The following is a 21,324-nucleotide window of genomic DNA, read 5'->3' on the forward strand; positions in this document are numbered from 1 at the left end:
GTGTCCAGAATCACTGCTCTGAAACGTAGCCTACAACACTTGCTCTTCCTTGAAGGATCTTCTGGGCTTGGGGAAGGCTGGTCTTCTTGGACTGCCATTCTCAGCATCCCCAAGAAGTATTATTACCATTTGTGTCCAGAATCACTGCTCTGAAACGTAGCCTACAACACTTGCTCTTCCTTGAAGGATCTTCTGGGCTTGGGGAAGGCTGGTCTTCTTGGACTGCCATTCTCAGCATCCCCAAGAAGTATTATTACCATTTGTGTCCAGAATCACTGCTCTGAAACGTAGCCTTAAACACTTGCTCTTCCTTGAAGGATCTTCTGGGCTTGGGGAAGGCTGGTCTTCTTGGACTGCCATTCTCAGCATCCCCAAGAAATATTATTACCATTTGTGTCCAGAATCACTGCTCTGAAATGTCGCCTACAACACTTGCTCTTCCTTGAAGGATCTTCTGGGCTTGGGGAAGGCTGGTCTTCTTGGACTGCCATTCTCAGCATCCCCAAGAAGTATTATTACCATTTGTGTCCAGAATCACTGCTCTGAAACGTAGCCTACAACACTTGCTCTTCCTTGAAGGATCTTCTGGGCTTGGGGAAGGCTGGTCTTCTTGGACTGCCATTCTCAGCATCCCCAAGAAGTATTATTACCATTTGTGTCCAGAATCACTGCTCTGAAACGTAGCCTACAACACTTGCTCTTCCTTGAAGGATCTTCTGGGCTTGGGGAAGGCTGGTCTTCTTGGACTGCCATTCTCAGCATCCCCAAGAAATATTATTACCATTTGTGTCCAGAATCACTGCTCTGAAATGTCGCCTACAACACTTGCTCTTCCTTGAAGGATCTTCTGGGCTTGGGGAAGGCTGGTCTTCTTGGACTGCCATTCTCAGCATCCCCAAGAAGTATTATTACCGTTTGTGGCCAGAATCACTGCTCTGAAATGTCGCCTACAACACTTGCTCTTCCTTGAAGGATCTTCTGGGCTTGGAGAAGGCTGATCTTTTTGGACTGCCACTCTCAGCATCCCCCAGATGTATTATCATTTGTGTCCAGAATCACTGCAATAATGATGATGATGATGATGATGATAATAATAATAATAAAGCTTTATTTATATCCTGCCCCCTCTCCTTGAGAAGACTCGGAGTGGCTTACAACAGGAACACAATATAAATAAAAGTAGGCAATAACAATAGGAGAGAATTAAATCAATAAAGTAAAGACAAATCATAATACATAAGAAAGAAGAATGACAATAGACATTAGACATGTTGAATATAACTCTAACATCACTCATAAGTATAAACCTAAGTAAACATTAAGGACATATACATTTAGGACATATAAATATATACCCATAGAAATGTACACACATTAAACAAAGCAATGCAAAGGGAAGTTATTGTGAACAGACTCCATTGGAATAAAAGAAGCACAATAGCAGCATTCATTCCAGAACTTCATGTTTGATCCTTTATCCTTGAGATGTGAGCAAAACACCTCCATAATGAATAACTACAATTTATTAGCAACACTACTGCTCATTTAAAGAAATCTTAGCTGCTTAATTGTATGAGTGTTATAAGTACAGTACTGGTAAGTGTTTGGCTGTGCATGTGTTTATGGTACATAAACACTCGCACAGGTATCCAAAATTCCTGAAACAGATGGTACCAGTCAGTACTAAACAGGGGCAAATCCCTTTTCCAACTCCTAAAAGCAACTATGTGAGCACCTTTTAATATAAGAATCGCCAAAGCTTCGTTTTCTAGTCAGTACCCATTTTGGAAATAACTGCTATTTGCGTTCCTTTGCTATAATATATTTCCTGATCCACATTTTTTAGTTTTCTCTGGTTTCTACATTAATCTTTCTTGTTGGGACTTGTTTTTGATACGGCAAAGCTGATCAACTTCATTGTCTCCCTCTGACTCTTGCAATTTGTCTACAGGCTTCTTAAAAGTGTTGCACCTGGAAACGGGATGAAGTATTCTGGATGAGGTCACATTACTGCAGAATAAAGGTCATTTATGCCGTCTGTCAGTTTGATAAGGATTTCCTGCAGCCCTTCCAATTAGAAGAAGTCTGTTTTGCAAATGAACAGAACCCAATTTCATGCCACAACAGCCTGGTCTTTAAATATTTTGCATCACTTGACCTTGCCAATAGACCAGAGAGTCTTCATCGCTGCTAACTGATTGAAGAGTTGAAAATTACTTGATCTTTTGTGGTATTGAAACCTCCCTGTAGGTTCATGGTGAACCCTTAGCAAGTACTTGGTTTTCTAAGCAGTGTTAAGTCTATGTCACATAGATGTATACCTATAATTGCCAAATCTGTCCTAGATCTTATTTAATGACTCTGCAAATTAATATACAGTTGGAAACTTTGGGTGCAGTTACACTGCAGCATTAATGCAGCTTGACACTACTACTATAAATGCCATGGCTCAATGCTATGGAATCACAAGAGTTGTTGTTTTACAGAGCCTTTAACTTTCTCTGCCAAAAAGTGCTGGTGCCTCACAAAATTGCATGATTTCGTAGTCCCCCCCCCCTTTTTGTGTGTGTCAGGAGCAACTTGAGAAACTCTAAGTCGCTTCTGGTGTGAGAGAATTGGCTATCTGCAAGGAGATTGCCCAAGGGACACTCTGATGTTTTACCATCCTGTGAGAGACTTCTCTAGCGTCCACGCATGGGGAGCTGGAGCTGACAGATGGGCGCTCACCTCATTTCATGGATTCAAATCATCAATCTTCAGGTCAGCAGTTCAGCCAGCACAAAGGTTTAACCCAGCGTTTCTCAACCTTGGGGTATCACGGCAAAGTCCTCAATGCTTATGCTTCTCCAGTGAAGACATTCCTATATAATAACAAAGGTTTTTATTTGGACTGACTGATATACGGTAAATATGGTATCTTTTGATGAAATTGTACCCTTTGTGAGATATAGTCATACTTTTCTTATCAAGGCCTCCAATAGTGAGGATCCTTTTTTTAAACATCTTTTAATGCTCCCATAGCTCCCTCTACTTTCTTTGTGTCTGTCTATCTGGAATTTTTTTTTTTTGTTACATCAGCATTGGGTAGATCAGGTCTGAGAGCTGGAGACACACAGATGTCTGATATTATGTTGCATATTTGGCATAAACAATACAATAAAGCTTGCCATGGGAAATATTGGATCTGTTCTACCTGATCCTGCTATTAAGGTGTATGCTTGCCTACAGCAGGCAAGGTAAACAACAGCTACCTCCAGTATCCCTTTCTGAGAATGTATAGGCACCAAAACCTAAGAGGTGAGAGCAGATAAGCCTAGGTTTTAAAAAGCATTGATCTTTAAGTTTAGTCACCAAAATAGAAATCATCTCCATCTACGAACCCACACGCTTGCTCCGGCCATCTGGGGAGGCCCTGCTCGTGATCCCACCCACATTGCAAGCGCGCTTGGTGGGGACACGGGATAGGGCCTTCTCTGTGGCGGCCCCCCGACTTTGGAACACCCTTCCAAAAGATCTCCGACAGGCCCCTACTCTAGCTGTTTTCAGAAGGAATTTAAAAACTTGGCTGTTCCGTTGTGCCTTCTCAGACTAGGAATCCCCACCCCAAGTCCTAGTAGCACCTTAGCATAACTAATCGTCGCTGTACACCGCACTTTTAATCCTACGTGCCTCCTGCCATTTCAGCACTTTTAACCCTTGTACCCCATTGCGCCGGCCGAACCAGTTTTTAATAATGTCTTGATGTACTGCCATTGTTGTTATTTTGCTTATTGTTTTGATTTGCTTTGCTATTGTTGTGTTATACACTATTTTCTATTGTATTGTGTTTTGAGGCTTCGGCCTGTGTAAGCCACATCGAGTCCTTCGGGAGATGCTAGCGGGGTACAAATAAAGTTAATAATAATAATAATAATAATAATAATAATAATAATACGAAAAAAGAGTTTGGTGAAACATTTTGGATGCATTGGCATGTGGAAGGACTAAACTAGGAATGGGAAGAATGATTTGCATTCCTAGTTTAGAGCAACTATCCTGCAATTTTAGATAAAATCAGGCAAACCTAAAGACTGTCCCTGGTTCAATCCATCAGTTCAAAGTAAGCTGCTTGTTGGTAACTGATGTCAATTCAATTCAAAAACAATTAAAACAGTCCTGGTACAGCCTGGCATGTCTTGATTTGAGTGCTGGATTTATACTCTGGAGACCAGAGTTTGAATTCCAACTCAGTCATGAAAACCCACTGGATGATCTTGTCAGCCCAATGAAACCTTGTGATAGGGTTGCCATTCATCAGAAATGTCTTGAAAGGACAAAACATGAGCAAACATTAGGACTGTTTGAATTGCTTCTACTTGATGCAACAATGGCAACAGGAAGAGGTATGGGATGAGTAATGGGATCTCCCTATGACTCAGGAGGAAGACTTAGTAACTTCACGAACTGTGAACAAAACAAGCCCCATAGAAACTTATACAGGCCCCTTCCATATAGCTGAATAAAATCCCACATTATCTGCTTTCACCTGGAATATATGGCACAGTGTGGAATCCCAGTTCAAAGTAGATATTGTGGGATTTTCTGCCTTGATATTCTGGGTTATATGGCTGCATGGAAGAGCCCACAGTAGCATTGTTCTCGTCCCAGTGTAAGGGACAGGAATATAGATGCATTATATAGTGTTATTTCTCCATGGGATATATGCATGTATGTATTTATTTACTTCATTTATATACCACTGTTCTCACCCCTGGGGGGACTCTATGGTCCCTTCCACACAGCCCTATATCCCAGAATATCAAGGCAGAAAATCCCACATTATTTGAGTGTGGACTCAGATAACCCAGTTCAAAGCAGATATTGTGGGATTCCCCCCCCCCTTATATTCTGGAATATAGGGCTGTGTGGAAGGGTCCAAAGTGTCCAACACATTCACAGCATATTCAACTTTTGGCAATCCAAAGGATGCACACCTAGCTCTGATTTGTTCATCTTTGTTTCTTGACATCAGCTGTATTTTTTCATCCCACAATAAATCCAACAATTTAAAATAAAATGCCTTTTGTCAGATAATTTTCTCTGACTGTGAATATAACTTTTAGGGTGTATCTGATGGTGCAGCACTGATATGAAAATGGGTGTCTCTGTGCTTCATCATCTTCTCTTCAACATATTGAATCACTATGAATCTTGATGTTCTAGTACTCTACAACCAGCAAATCTCAGCATTCTGCCATGGCAGTTAAAATAGAATCATAGTGCTATAAATATTTAGTGTGGAGGGGCCCAAATGGTGACTGAATTCCTCACTCTGAAAATTAGTAATTACTGTGTTTTATTTGTGCTTGCCAACTTCTAATAGAAACTTGCTCTTTCCACTCTGTGTCTCCGCTTAACCCCTTTGCTTACTCTGAGCCCCTATGATAGGAGTTGAAGGATTTTCTTTCGGCTTTGCATTGCTTTAGAGAGGCCTTTTTTGTTTACTTGGCCAAAAGGGACTCTTTACGGCAAACAGTAATTGCGAAAGAGTTTAACATTAGGTGGATAGAGAAGTGTCATTTAGAGACGGATGGAGCAAGAGCCTAGTCAGTTTATGAAACAGGTATTTCCAGCCAAGCAGGGACAACATTTAGTTTCTGACATAACTGAGAATGAAGAGGTTGTCCATGTGCCATTTTTGTTAGGTTTCTCCCAAAAAAATTAGGAGAATACCATTATTTCCTGCATATTTGCAGCCTCAAACGGCTCTCTCTAGTGAGACTCAAAGGGCTGTACTGTTTTGGATAGAGAAACCTCCCAAATCAAGGCCAGTTCTTGAGCTTTCCAGGCTAGCCAGAGTTAGAGACAGATTGCTGGATGTCATCTGCCAGCTTCAAGTTGGGAAATGGGGAAACTAATAGCCCTGTTTTCAGCTACAGTGCCATTTCACTAATGAGTCTCACTGCCACCAATGTCCTTATTTAACCTCACGTAGTACAGCTTACTGTATATACACATGTATAAGTCAACTTCATGTATAAGTCGAGGTCAGGTTTGGGGGCAAAAGAATACTTTTTATATTACCCATGCATAACTGAAAGTTCAGTTGATAGAGCGGGGAAAGCATGAATGTCACTTTAGGGGGTTAGCCACCCCTGGCCACTGCTGCCACCGTTTCTCCACTCAGACATTCAAAGAGGCCAGAAGTGGTGCTATGGCAGAGAAAGCAAAGACTTATTAGTTAATGCTTCTTTTAGGTTCTCCTGGGATGGACTGGCTTCTTGCCTTTTGCCATTCTACTAAAAAAAGAGCATGTTCTTTTTTCATATAGGAATTGGTGCATTGACCTGTGGATAAGTCAGTCTAATCTCTTTGGACTGATGTTTTGACTAAAATTTCTAGACTTATATAGTATACTAGCTTGGGGACCCGGCGTTGCCCGGGTTGTTAGAGAAAGTGGGTAATGGCGGTTCTGTATGCCAAGTTTGGTCTTTATTGGTCTTTGGATAACGGCTGCATTATTTTCAGGAAGTGAGTGAAGGTACTTGAAGTCCCATCATCCATGGCCCATCCTCCTACAAACAGCAGCAGGATATAGAGTGGGTCATGGGGGCTCTGTGTGCCAAGTTTGGTCTTTATCAGTCATTAGATGAGGGTGTCAGTGGTGTCAGTAAGTGAGTGAAGGTACTGCAAGTCCCATCATCCAAAGTCCATCCCCTTTCAAACTGCAGCAGGATGTAGAGTGGATCATGGGTGCTCTGTGTGCCAAGTGTGGTCTTGAGTGGTCATTAGAAGAGGTTTGCAGCAATCTTCGGAAGGGAGTGGAGGTACTTGAAGTCCCATCATCCATGGTCTGTCCTTCTCCAAACTGCATCAGGATGTAGAGTGGGTCATTGGAGCTCCATGTGCCAAGTGTAGTCTTGATTAGTCATTGGCGAGGGTCTCAGTGGTCTTAGGAAGTGAGCAAAGGTACTGCAAGTCCCATCATCCATCTCCAAAGTTTTCCAAACAACACCAGGACGTAACGTGCGTCATGAGAGGTCTATGTGCCAAGTTTGGTCTTGATCCGTCATTGGATGAGGTTTGCAGAGGTCTCAGAATGTGAGTGAAGGTACTGGAAGTTCCATCATCCATGGTCCACCCTTCTCCAAAACTGCAGCAGGATGTAGAGTGGGTCATTGGAGCTCCATGTGCCAAGTTTAGTCTTGATGAGTCATTGGCGAGGGTCTCAGTGGTCTCAGGAAGTGAGTGAAGTGACTGCAAGTCCCATCATCCATTGTCAAATTATTCCAAACCGCACCAGGATGTAGAGTGGGTCATGCTGGGTCTCTGTATAAATTGTGGTCCTGATCCATCATTGTTGGCAGTTGTAATGGTCTTAGGAAGGGAGTGCAGGTATTGCAAGTCCCATCGTCCATGGTGCACCCTCCTTCAAACTGCACCTGGATGTAGAGTGCGTCATGGAGACTCAGTGTGCCAAGTTTGGTCTTTATCGGTAATTGGATGAGCGTTGCAGTGGTCTCAGGAATTGCGCAAAAGTACTGCAAGTCCCATAATCCATGGTCTATCCCCAGCCAAACCACACCAGGACGTACAGTGGGTCATGAGAGGTCTGTGTGCCAAGTTTGGTCCTGATCAGTCATTGGATGAGGTTAACAGCGGTCTCAGAATGTGAGTGATGGTACTGCAAGTCCCATCATCCATGGTTCATAGTCCTCCAAACTGCAGTAGGATGTAGAGTGGGTGATGGGGGCTCTGTGTGCCTATTTCGGTCTGTATTGGGAGTGTTCTGACCCAGCCCCCGGCCTTTCCTTTCCTCTCTTTGTCATCTCGGAATCTTGGATTTGAGGCTGGCCAATCAGAGACCATATGCAAATATCCTTCTCATGTCCCCGTTTCTGCCATGAACCCTCTTCTCCACCAGGGGCTCCTATTGAAGCTGGCCAATCAGAGACCATATGCAAATAGCACCACAGCGGCAGCCAATCAAAACGCTGGCACATATTCCTCCCTCTGTCCGATACAAACATTCTCTTTTATTATATACTAGCTTGGGGACCCGGCGTTGCCCGGGTTATTAGAGAAAGTGGGTAATGGTGGTTCTGTATGCCAAGTTTGGTCTTTATTGGTCTTTGGATAACGGCTGCATTATTTTCAGGAAGTGAGTGAAGGTACTTGAAGTCCCATCATCCATGGGCCATCCTCCTACAAACAGCAGCAGGATATAGAGTGGGTCATGGGGGCTCTGTGTGCCAAGTTTGGTCTTTATCAGTCATTAGATGAGGGTGGCAGTGGTGTCCTTAAGTGAGTGAAGGTACTGCAAGTCCCATCACCCAAAGTCCATCCCCTTTCAAACTGCAGCAGGACGTAAAGTGGGTCATGGGGGCTCTGTGTGCTAAGTTTGGTCTTGATCAGTCATTGGATGAGGATCACAGCAGTCTCAGAACATGAGTTAAGGTACTGCAAGTTCCATAATCCATAGTCTCCCTCAAACATCACCAGAATGTTGAGTTGGCCATGGGGGCTCCCTGTACCAAGTTTGGTCTTTCTTGGTATTTGGATGAGTGTCACTGTGGTTTCAGGAAGTAAGTGAAGGTACTGCAAGTCCCATCATCCATTGTCCGTCCTCCTCCAAACAGCACCAGGATGTAGAGTCGCTCATGGGGGCTCTGTGTGCCAAGTTTGGTCTTGATTGGTCATTGGATGAGGGTTGCACCAGTCTTGGGAAGTGAGTGGAGGTACTTGAAGTCCCATCATCCATAGTCTGTTCTCTCCCAAACCTCACCAGAATGTTGAGTTGGCCATGGGGGCTCTGTGTGCCAAGTTTGGTCTTCATCAGTCATTGGATGAGGGTCTCAGTGGTTTCACTGAGTGAAGGTACTCTAAGTCCCATCGTCCATGGTGCATCATCCTCCAAACCGTACCAGGATGTAGAGTGCATCATGGAGACCCGGTGTGCCAAGTTTGGTCCTTATCGGAAATTGGATGATGTTTTGCAGTGGTGTCAGGAGTTGAGCAAAAGTACTGCAAGTCCCAAAATCCATGCACGATCCACAGTCAAACCTCACCAGGGCATAAAGTGGGTCATGAGAGGTCTATGTGCCAAGTTTGGTGTTGTTCAGTCATTGTTGAGGGTCGCAGCAGTCTCGGAAAGCGAGTAGAGGTACTTCAAGTCCCATCATCCATGGCATGCCCTACTCCAAACCGTATTAGGATGTAGAGTGGGTCATGGGGGCTCTGTGTGCCAAGTTTGGTTTTGTTTGGACATTAGATGAGGGTTGCAGCAGTCTTGGGAAGGGAGTGGAGGTATTTCAAGTCCCATCATCCATGGTCTGTCCTCCTCGAAAGTGCACCAGGATGTAGAGTGGGTCATGGGGACCCTGTTTGCCAAGTGTGGTCTTGATCAGTCATTGGCGTGGGTCGCAGTGATCTCAGGAAGTGAGTAAAATGATTGCAAGTCCCATCATCCATTGCCAAATTCTTCCAAACTGCACCAGGATGTAGAGTGTGTCATGCAGGCTCTCAGTGTAAATTGTGGTCCTGATCCATCATTGTTGGCAGTTGTAATGGTCTTAGGAAGGGAGTGCAGGTATTGCAAGTCCCATCGTCCATGGTGCATCCTCCTTCAAACTGCACCTGGATGTAGAGTGCGTCATGGAGACTCAGTGTGCCAAGTTTGGTCTTTCTCGGTAATTGGATGAGGGTTGCAGTGGTCTCGAGAATTGAGCAATGGTACTGCAAGTCCCATAATCCATGGTCCATCCCCAGCCAAACCACACCAGGACGTACAGTGGGTCATGAGCGGTCTATGTGCGAAGTTTGGTCCTGATCAGTCATTGGATGAGGTTAACAGCGGTCTCAGAATGTGAGTGGTGGTACTGCAAGTCCCATCATCCATGGTTCATCCTCCTCCAAACTGCAGTAGGATGTCGAGTGGGTGATGGGGGCTCTGTGTGCCTATTTCGGTCTGTATTGGGAGTGTTCTGACCCAGCCCCCTTTGGCCTTTCCTTTCCTCTCTTGGTCATCTCGGAATGTTGGAAATGAGGCTGGCCAATCAGAGACCATATGCAAATTTCCTTCTGTCATGCCCCGTTTCTGCCATGAACCCTCTTCTCCACCAGGGCCTCCTATTGAAGCTGGCCAATCAGAGACCATATGCAAATAGCACCACAGCGGCAGCCAATCAGAACGCTGGCACATACACTTCCACCCTCCCTCCGTCCTTCCTCTGTCCTATACAAACAAACACTCTTCTTTATTATATACTAGCTTGGGGACCCGGCGTTGCCCGGGTTATTAGAGAAAGTGGGTAATGGCGGTTCTGTATGCCAAGTTTGGTCTTTATTGGTCTTTGGATAATGGCTGCATTATTTTCAGGAAGTGAGTGAAGGTACTTGAAGTCCCATCATCCATGGGCCATCCTCCTACAAATAGCAGCAGGATATAGAGTGGGTCATGGGGGCTCTGTGTGCCAAGTTTGCTCTTTATCAGTCATTAGATGAGGGTGGCAGTGGTGTCAGTAAGTGAGTGAAGGTACTGCAAGTCCCATCACCCAAAGTCCATCCCCTTTCAAACTGCAGCAGGACGTAAAGTGGGTCATGGGGGCTCTGTGTGCTAAGTTTGGTCTTGATCAGTCATTGGATGAGGATCACAGCAGTCTCAGAACATGGGTGAAGGTACTGCAAGTCCCATAATCCATAGTCTCCCTCAAACATCACCAGAATGTTGAGTTGGCCATGGGGGCTCTCTGTGCCAAGTTTGGTCTTTCTTGGTATTTGGATGAGTGTCACTGTGGTTTCAGGAAGTGAGTGAAGGTACTGCAAGTCCCATCATCCATTGTCCGTCCTCCTCCAAACAGCACCAAGATGTAGAGTCGCTCATGGGGGCTCTGTGTGCCAAGTTTGGTCTTGATTGGTCATTACATGAGGGTTGCACCAGTCTTAGGAAGTGAGTGGAGGTACTTGAAGTCCCATCATCCATAGTCTGTTCTCTCCCAAACCTCACCAGAATGTTGAGTTGGCCATGGGGGCTCTGTGTGCCAAGTTTGGTCTTCATCAGTCATTGGATGAGGGTCTCAGTGGTTTCACTGAGTGAAGGTACTCTAGGTCCCATAGTCCATGGTGCATCATCCTCTAAACCGTACCAGGATGTAGAGTGCATCATGGAGACCCGGTGTGCCAAGTTTGGTCCTTATCGGAAATTGGATGATTTTTTGCAGTGGTCTCAGGAATTGAGCGAAGGTACTGCAAGTCCCAAAATCCATGCACGATCCACAGTCAAACCTCACCAGGGTATAAAGTGGGTCATGAGAGGTCTATGTGCCAAGTTTGGTGTTGTTCAATCATTGTTGAGGGTTGCAGCAGTCTCGGAAAGCGAGTAGAGGTACTTCAAGTCCCATCATCCATGGCATGCCCTACTCCAAACCGTATTAGGATGTAGAGTGGGTCATGGGGGCTCTGTGTGCCAAGTTTGGTTTTGTTTGGACATTAGATGAGGGTTGCAGCAGTCTTGGGAAGGGAGTGGAGGTACTTCAAGTCCCATCATCCATGGTCTGTCCTCCTCGAAAGTGCACCAGGATGTAGAGTGGGTCATGGGGACTCTGCTTGCCAAGTTTGGTCTTGATCAGTCATTGGCGAGGGTCGCAGTGATCTCAGGAAGTGAGTGAAATGATTGCAAGTCCCATCATCCATTGCCAAATTCTTCCAAACCGCACCAGGATGTAGAGTGGGTCATGCAGGCTCTCAGTGTAAATTGTGGTCCTGTTCCATCATTGTTGGCAGTTGTAATGGTCTTAGGAAGGGAGTTTAGGTATTGTAAGTCCCATCGTCCATGGTGCATCTCCCTCAAACTGCACCTGGATGTAGAGTGCGTCATGGAGACTCAGTGTGCCAAGTTTGGTATTTATCGGTAATTGAATGAGGGTTGCAGTGGTCTGAAGAATTGAGCAATGGTACTGCAAGTCCCATAATCCACGGTCCATCCCCGGCCAAACCACACCAGGACGTACAGTGGGTCATGAGAGGTCTATGTGCGAAGTTTGGTCCTAATTAGTCATTGGATGAGGTTAACAGCGGTCTCAGAATGTGAGTGGTGGTACTGCAAGTCTCATCATCCATGGTTCATCCTCCTCCAAACTGCAGTAGGATGTAGAGTGGGTCATGGGGGCTCTGTGTGCCTATTTCGGTCTGTATTGGGAGTTTTCTGACCCAGCCCCCGGCCTTTCCTTTCCTCTCTTTGTCATCTTGGAATGTTGGAAATGAGGCTGGCCAATCAGAGACCATATGCAAATTTCCTTCTGTCATGCCCCGTTTCTGCCATGAACCCTCTTCTCCACCAGGGGCTCCTATTGAAGCTGGCCAATTAGAGACCATATGCAAATAGCACCACTGCGGCAGCCAATCCGAATGTTGGAACTTTCAGGCCGGCCAATCAGAACGCTGCCACATACCCCTTCCGCCCTCTGTCCGCCCTCTGTCCGCCCTCTGTCCGCCCTCTGTCCTATACAAACAAACACTCTTCTTTATTATATACTAGCTTGGGGACCCGGCGTTGCCCGGGTTATTAGAGAAAGTGGGTAATGGCGGTTCTGTATGCCAAGTTTGGTCTTTATTGGTCTTTGGATAACGGCTGCATTATTTTCAGGAAGTGAGTGAAGGTACTTGAAATCCCATCATCCATGGGCCATCCTCCTACAAACAGCAGCAAGATATAGAGTGGGTCATGGGGGCTCTGTGTGCCAAGTTTGGTCTTTATCAGTTATTAGATGAGGGTGGCAGTGGTGTCAGTAAGTGAGTGAAGGTACTGCAAGTCCCATCATCCAAAGTCCACCCCCTTTCAAACTGCAGCAGGATGTAGAGTGGATCATGGGGGCTCTGTGTGCCAAGTGTGGTCTTGATTGGTCATTAGAAGAGGGTTGCAGCAATCTTCGGGAGGGAGTGGAGGTACTTGAAGTCCCATCATCCATGGTCTGTCCTCCTCCAAACTGCAGCAGGATGTAGAGTGGGTCATTGGAGCTCCATGTGGCAAGTTTAGTCTTGATTAGTCATTGGCGAGGGTCTCAGTGGTCTCAGGAAGTGAGCAAAGGTACTGCAAGTCCCATCATCCATCTCCAAAGTTTTCCAAACAAAACCAGGACGTAAAGTGGGTCATGAGAGGTCTATGTGCCAAGTTTGGTCTTGATCCGTCATTGGATGAGGTTTGCAGAGGTCTCAGAATGTGAGTGAAGGTACTGGAAGTTCCATCATCCATGGTCCACCCTTCTCCAAAACTGCAGCAGGATGTAGAGTGGGTCATGGGGGCTCTGTGTGCCAACGTTGGTCTTGACTGGTCATTAGATGAGTTTTGCAGCAGTCTTGGGTAGTGGAGGTACTTGAAGTCCCATCATCCATGGTCTGTCGTCCTCCAAACTGCTCCAGGATGTAGAGTGGGTCATTGAAGCTCCATGTGCCAAGTTTGGTCTTGATGAGTCATTGGCGAGGGTCTCAGTGGTCTCAGGAAGTGATTGAAGTGACTGCAAGTCCCATCATCCATTGTCAAATTCTTCCAAACCGCACCAGGATGTAGAGTGAGTTATGCGGGCTCTCTGTGTAAATTGTGGTCCTGATCCATCATTGTTGGCAGTTATAATGGTCTTAGGAAGGGAGTGCAGGTATTGCAAGTCCCATCGTCCATGGTGCATCCTCCTTCAAACTGCACCTGGATGTAGAGTGCGTCATGGAGACTCAGTGTGTCAAGTTTGGTATTTATTGGTAATTGGATGAGGGTTGCAGTGGTCTGAAGAATGAGCAATGGTACTGCAAGTCCCATAATCCACGGTCCATCCCCAGCCAAACCACACCAGGACGTAAAGTGGGTCATGAGAGGTCTCTGTGCGAAGTTTGGTCCTGATCAGTCATTGGATAAGGTTAACAGCGGTCTCAGAATGTGAGTGGTGGTACTGCAAGTCCCATCATCCATGGTTCATACTCCTCCAAACTGCAGTAGGATGTAGAGTGGGTGATGGGGGCTCTGTGTGCCTATTTCGGTCTGTATTGGGAGTGTTCTGACCCAGCCCCCTTTGGCCTTTCCTTTCCTCTCTTTCTCATCTCGGAATGTTGGAAATGAGGCTGGCCAATCAGAGACCATATGCAAATTTCCTTCTGTCATGCCCCGTTTCTGCCATGAACCCTCTTCTCCACCAGGGGCTCCTATTGAAGCTGCCCAATCAGAGACCATATGCAAATAGCACCACTGCGGCAGCCAATCCGAATGTTGGAACTTTCAGGCTGGCCAATCAGAACGCTGCCACATACCCCTTCCGCCCTTCCGCCCGCCGCCCTTCCTCTGTCCGATACAAACAAACACTCTTCTTTATTATATATATAGATATAGATATAGATAGATATAGATATAGATAGGATAATATCCAATATCTAGTTTGTATTCCTTTTTTTAGATTTTCTTTTTCCAGGAATTTGGTCATTATCTGCTACTGCATTACCTAAGGAGCCGCGGTGGTGCAATGGGTCAAATCCTTGTGCCTGCTGAACTGCTGACCTGAAGGTCGGTGGTTCGAATCCATGAGATAGGGTGAGCTCCTGTCTGTCAGGTCCAGCTTCCCATGTGGGGACATGAGAGAAGCCTCTCACAGGATGGAAACACATCCAGGCATCCCCTGGGCAATGTTTCTGCACATGACCAATTCTTACACACCAGAAGCTACTTGCAGTTTCTCAAGTCGCTTCTGACAATAAAAAAAATGCATTAGGTGAAATTCTGTTCAGTGTGGAGAGGAAGACAGTGGTGAGGTGCAACCATCCAGGACCCTCAATTTATTTCTTCTCATTAAATTCTTCTCATTAAAATCCTTTGCCTCCATGCTATAGTAGTGAGTCAGATAAGCAATTGTTAGCCTGACCCAGCCCCCTTTGGCCTTTCCTTTCCTCTCTTGGTCATCTCGGAATGTTGGAAATGAGGCTGGCCAATCAGAGACCATATGCAAATTTCCTTCTGTCATGCCCCGTTTCTGCCATGAACCCTCTTCTCCACCAGGGGCTCCTATTGAAGCTGGCCAATCAGAGACCATATGCAAATAGCACCACAGCGGCAGCCAATCAGAACGCTGCCACATACATTTCCGCCCTCCCTCCACAATTCCTCTGTCCTATACAAACAAACACTCTTCTTTATTATATACTAGCTTGGGGACCCGGCGTTGCCCGGGTTATTAGAGAAAGTGGGTAATGGCGGTTCTGTATGCCAAGTTTGGTCTTTATTGGTCTTTGGATAATGGCAGCATTATTTTCAGGAAGTGAGTGAAGGTACTTGAAGTCCCATCATCCATGGGCCATCCTCCTACAAACAGCTGCAGGATATAGAGTGGGTCATGGGGGCTCTGTGTGCCAAGTTTGGTCTTTATCAGTCATTAGATGAGGGTGGCAATGGTGTCAGTAAGTGAGTGAAGGTACTGCAAGTCCCATCATACAAAGTCCATCCCCTTTCAAACTGCAGCAGGATGTAGAGTGGATCATGGGGGCTCTGTGTGCCAAGTGTCGTCTTGATTGGTCATTAGAAGAGGGTTGCAGCAATCTTTGGAAGGGAGTGGAGGTACTTGAAGTCCCATCATCCATGGTCTGTCCTCCTCCAAACTGCAGCAGGATGTAGAGTGGGTCATTGGAGCTCTATGTGGCAAGTTTAGTCTTGATTAGTCATTGGCGAGGGTCTCAGTGGTCTCAGGAAGTGAGCAAAGGTACTGCAAGTCCCATCATCCATCTCCAAAGTTTTCCAAACAACACCAGGACGTAACGTGGGTCATGAGAGGTCTATGTGCCAAGTTTGGTCTTGATCCGTCATTGGATGAGGTTTGCAGAGGTCTCAGAATGTGAGTGAAGGTACTGGAAGTTCCATCATCCATGGTCCACCCTTCTCCAAAACTGCAGCAGGATGTAGAGTGGGTCATGGGGGCTCTGTGTGGCAACTTTGGTCTTGAATAGTCATTAGATGAGTTTTGCAGCAGTCTTGGGTAGTGGAGGTACTTGAAGTCCCATCATCCATGGTCTGTCATCCTCCAAATTGCTCCAGGATGTTGAGTGGGTCATTGAAGCTCCATGTGCCAAGTTTAGTCTTGATGAGTCATTGGCGAGGGTCTCAGTGGTCTCAGGAAGTGAGTGAAGTGACTGCAAGTCCCATCATCCATTGTCAAATTATTCCAAACCGCACAGGATGTAGAGTGAGTTATGCGGACTTTCTGTGTAAATTGTGGTCCTGATCCATCATTGTTGGCAGTTGTAATGGTCTTAGGAAGGGAGTGCAGGTTTTGCAAGTCCCATCGTCCATGGTGCATCCTCCTTCAAACTGCACCTGGATGTAGAATGCGTCATGGAGACTCAATGTGCCAAGTTTGGTATTTATTGGTAATTGGATGAGGATTGCAGTGGTATGAAGAATTGAGCAATGGTACTGCAAGTCCCATAATCCACGGTCCATCCCCGGCCAAACCACACCAGGACGTAAAGTGGGTCATGAGAGGTCTCTGTGCGAAGTTTGGTCCTGATCAGTCATTGGATAATGTTAACAGTGGTCTCAGAATGTGAGTGGTGGTACTGCAAGTCCCATCATCCATGGTTCATCCTCCTCCAAACTGCAGTAGGATGTAGAGTGGGTGATGGGGGCTCTGTGTGCCTATTTCGGTCTGTATTGGTAGTGTTCTGACCCAGCCCCCGGCCTTTCCTTTCCTCTCTTTGTCATCTCGGAATGTTGGAAATGAGGCTGGCCAATCAGAGAGCATATGCAAATTTCCTTCTGTCATGCCCCGTTTCTGCCATGAACTCTTTTCTCCACCAGGGGCTCCTATTGAAGCTGGCCAATCAGAGACCATATGCAAATAACACCTCTGTGGCAGCCAATCACAATCTTGGAATTTTCAGGCTGGCCAATCAAAACGCTGGCACATACACTTCCGCCTTCCGCACTTCCCTCCTCTGTCCGTCGCATACAAACACTCTTCTTTATTATAGATATAGATATAGATACAGATATAGATATAGATAGGATAATATCCAATATCTAGTTTGTATTCCTTTTTTTAGATTTTCTTTTTCCAGGAATTTGGTCATTATCTGCTACTGCATTACCTAAGGAGCCGCGGTGGTGCAATGGGTCAAATCCTTGTGCCTGCTGAACTGCTGACCTGAAGGTCGGTGGTTCGAATCCATGAGATAGGGTGAGCTCCTGTCTGTCAGGTCCAGCTTCCCATGTGGGGACATGAGAGAAGCCTCTCACAGGATGGAAACACATCCAGGCATCCCCTGGGCAATGTTTCTGCACATGACCAATTCTTACACACCAGAAGCTACTTGCAGTTTCTCAAGTCGCTTCTGACAATAAAAAAAATGCATTAGGTGAAATTCTGTTCAGTGTGGAGAGGAAGACAGTGGTGAGGTGCAACCATCCAGGACCCTCAATTTATTTCTTCTCATTAAATTCTTCTCATTAAAATCCTTTGCCTCCATGCTATAGTAGTGAGTCAGATAAGCAATTGTTAGCAATGATGCTACTGCCATTGCCTCTGAAGGGTACTCTGGTCTTCCATGTTAACTTTACTGGTTCTGATTACACTATGTAACATGACTTTTAAAATGTTATTTCTTAATTGGTTCTATCATAAATACATGGGAAAAGTTTATTAAACTGCAAAAACTTTATTTTTGAGGGACATCCTGCCGTACAGTTTGCTATAGTTTTTCAGTGAATATCTCATCAAGTAAGTCAACATATTTTGTGGCTGCCACAAAAATGAAGTTTCTGGAGTATAACAACTACTTGCAAAGTAAGTACCACACAATTAAACAGGAAGAACTTCCTGACTGTGAGAACTGTTCAGCAGTGGAACTCTCTGCCCCAGAATGTGGTGGAGGCCCCTTCTTTGGAGGCTTTTTAAGCAGAGGCTGGATAGCCATCTGTCGGGGGTATTTTGAATGTGATTTTACTGCTTCTTGGCAGGGGGTTGGACTGAATGGCCCACGAGGTGTCTTCCAACTATATGATTCTATGATTCTATGAAATAACACTTTCAAACCATGAACAGAAAAAAATTCACCTAATCTGGACTGATTGTACTGCTGTTGCCCAGACAATTTCTTTTATCCAAAATCATTTGAAACAACCCTTTCAATCCAAGAGGAATCTTGAATGCCAGGGGTCATGAGATGAAAATCCGACTTTGAGAGGAAATTTGGATTTATTTTCCCTTTTTCCCTTTTGGGAAACACACAGATTCTCACTAGGACTGAAATGGCTTTTAAAGAGCCCAGGAGTGGCTCTTTCTCCCCCTTCTGGGGAAAAAGCATATAGTACAATTTGTTCTTTTTTAAAACAAAGTTTTATTTAGTGGAGTCCACGACATGTGAGTGTGGAGAAGAGCAAATCACAGACCACTTACGACAATGCAGTCTGAGCTTTGCAACGTGCACAGTGGAGGACCTTCTTGCAGCAACACCACAGGCACTCCAAGGGCAAATCCAGACAGGCCTTTATCCCTGGACAATCCGCGTTCTAAAAATGCTGATTTTTCTAGGGGCCTGTCTACGCCCACCCCTGAAAGCATGTGCTTTTTGGGGTGGGTGCCCAGATGCTCTCGTGGGACTGGCCCAGGAGAACATATGGAGGCCCTCCCCCAAAGCCCCTAGACTCCTTAGAAAAGTAATGAAAACTTACTCGGCCTCCATTGCAGGCTTCGGCCAGCTCTCCCGCCACATAGAAATGACACGCCAGGAGAGCGGGGGGGGGGGGGGGGGGGGATTTTCCTCTCCCCCCCCCCCCAACCTGGCTGAAGCCTGCAATGGAGGCCGGGTAAGTTTTCATTACTTTTCTAAGGGATTTGGGGGCTTTGGGGGAGGGGGAGGGTTTTTCCACAGTTTACTGGTCTTATTTAGCCCAGTAAACCCTGGGAATACTGTCTGCACAGCAGTATTCTGCAGTCCAGAACCGGAAGTAGTGGGTTTATCTTGCGCCTTCGAAGAATTCACTACAATCCAGGGTTTTTCTGGTTTGTAAAGAATTAATTTGGGACTGTACCGAACGTTGTCTGGACAGCCCCTCCTTTATTGCAATAGATACTGCAATAAAGGTACTGTGTGGATGGGCCCCAAATGGCCAACTTCTGGTCAAAGGAAATTTAATACGAGTTTTGGGAAAGAAGTTAAGGTATCATATACCAAAGATTTTTTTTTAAAAAAACTGAATAAAATTGTACATATAAAGAGAGCATAAATATAGATTGGTACCAATCGATGCTTGACATTTATTTTCTGATTCCAGTATAACTTTTGAGAAAGGTACTTCCAGGTCTGATCATTTTAAGAAGACATGGAATGGAGCTCTTTGCTAAATAGCATAAATCTATACATTTGAGCACCAACATGAACATCGTAATAAAGCTGGTGAAAGAAAGAAAAACTTCATTTCTGGATTCATGTAGGAAGAAGCTTTTGAGTGACACAGCTATATAACCCAGAATATAAAGGCAGAAAATCCCACAATATCTGTTTTGAAGTGGGTTATCTGAGTCCACACTGCCATATATTCCAATTCAAAGCAGATAATGTGAGATTTTATTTTGCTGTGTGGAAGGGGACTAAGAAGATTAAAAATTATTATTTCGTGGGTTGTTGTAGGTCTTTTGGGCTGTATGGACATGTTCCAGAAGCATTCTCACCTGACGTTTCACCCACATCTATGGCAGGCATCCTCAGTGGTTGTCTGTTGGAAACTAGGAAAATGGGGTTTATATATTTGTGGAATGTTCAGGGTGGGAGAAAGAACTCGTGTCTGTTGGAGGTAGGTGTGTTTCAATTGGCCACCTTGATTAGCATTTGATGGCCTGACACTTTTTAGGTGTGGTTTCTTACTGCCTGGGCGGGGGGGGGGGGGATAATTACCATTATTATTTAGTTGTGCAAGGTTTACCTAACTTGGTTGTTTGATTTCATATATATGTATTATTAGTCTTGAATAAAAAAATGGCAAAACATTTTGAAGTATTTTATGTTGTGGGAACTATCAACAGTTCTGTTACAGTATTTCCCAGGAACACATCTGCTCCGTTATCTGAGGCCCTTTCCACACAGCTGAATAAAATCCCACATTATCTGCTTTGAACTGGAATATATGGCAGTGTGGACTCAAATGAACAAGTTCAAAACAGATATTGTAGGATTTTCTGCCTTGATATTCTGTATTATATGGCTGTGTGGAAGGGCCATACGATATATCTTTACTTCACCTATCACTTTGTCAATATAAAACAACTCTTGGTGTAGAAGTAGACCGCCTTCCACTAACTTTTATCCAGTAACAATTTTGTGAATATTTAAGATGACATATAAATCTATTGCTTTAACACTATGGAGGGAACTGCTCTTCCTTTGCAAATGTCTGAACATCAAGCGCAGAAGCAACAGAGACAAGTTGAAAATCTGCTACCCTAATAGAATTTGAGTCATCTCAGAGAAGCTAACACTTTCTCCTTTCCCACCCATCTTTGTTTGCCTTATAAACAAAGATCCAAGGCTCCTCATTCATTCCCAGGACATCAAAAGGCAGGGAACCCAGCTGAGTGTCATTTGTCTTCCACATCTTGATTCCTTCCCACCAAGTAATGTCCCTGATCAGCTGTAGCACAGACCACATGGAACTGTGATTATACCAGTCATGTTCAAAATGGAACCTTGCTGTGAAGGCAGTATTTCCGAGCTAAGATACATATTTTCTAAGAAGTGCTACACACATTACTAAAAACAAAAATGAAAATTCATTGCCATTGCCTGACTTCCCTTGTGAAACACATTCCACATAAATTATAGAATTTGAGAAATAGGTATTGTCAGTTTTCATTATAGGTTGTCAGTATTTTAAGGTGGTTATGATGGGTATGTGTGCCAGGTTTGATCCAGATTCATCATTGGTGGGATTCACATGGTTCTTGATTTATGAGAGGACTTCCATCATCCTCTATTATACGCCCCCCCCCCCCAACCCTCAACTGTTTTAAGTTGGATTGTGATGGATGTATGTGACAAGTTTGGCCCAGATCCATCATTGGTGGGATTCACATGGTTCTCCATATATGAGCGGATCTCCATCATCCTCTATTATACCCCCAAACCCTCAATTGGTTCCTCCTCATCCTGGAAAGATGGGACTAGTGGAGTGCCGCAGGATTTGGTTCTGGGCTCAGTACTGTTCAAAATCTTTATTAATGACTTGGATGAAGGTTTAGAGGGCATGCTTATCAAGATGACACCAAATGAGAAGGGATAGCAAATACTCCAAGGACAGGATCAGAATTCAAAAGGACCTTAACAGAT

Source organism: Anolis sagrei, chromosome 4 (assembly GCF_037176765.1).
Source record: "Anolis sagrei isolate rAnoSag1 chromosome 4, rAnoSag1.mat, whole genome shotgun sequence".
Lineage (NCBI taxonomy): Eukaryota > Metazoa > Chordata > Lepidosauria > Squamata > Dactyloidae > Anolis > Anolis sagrei.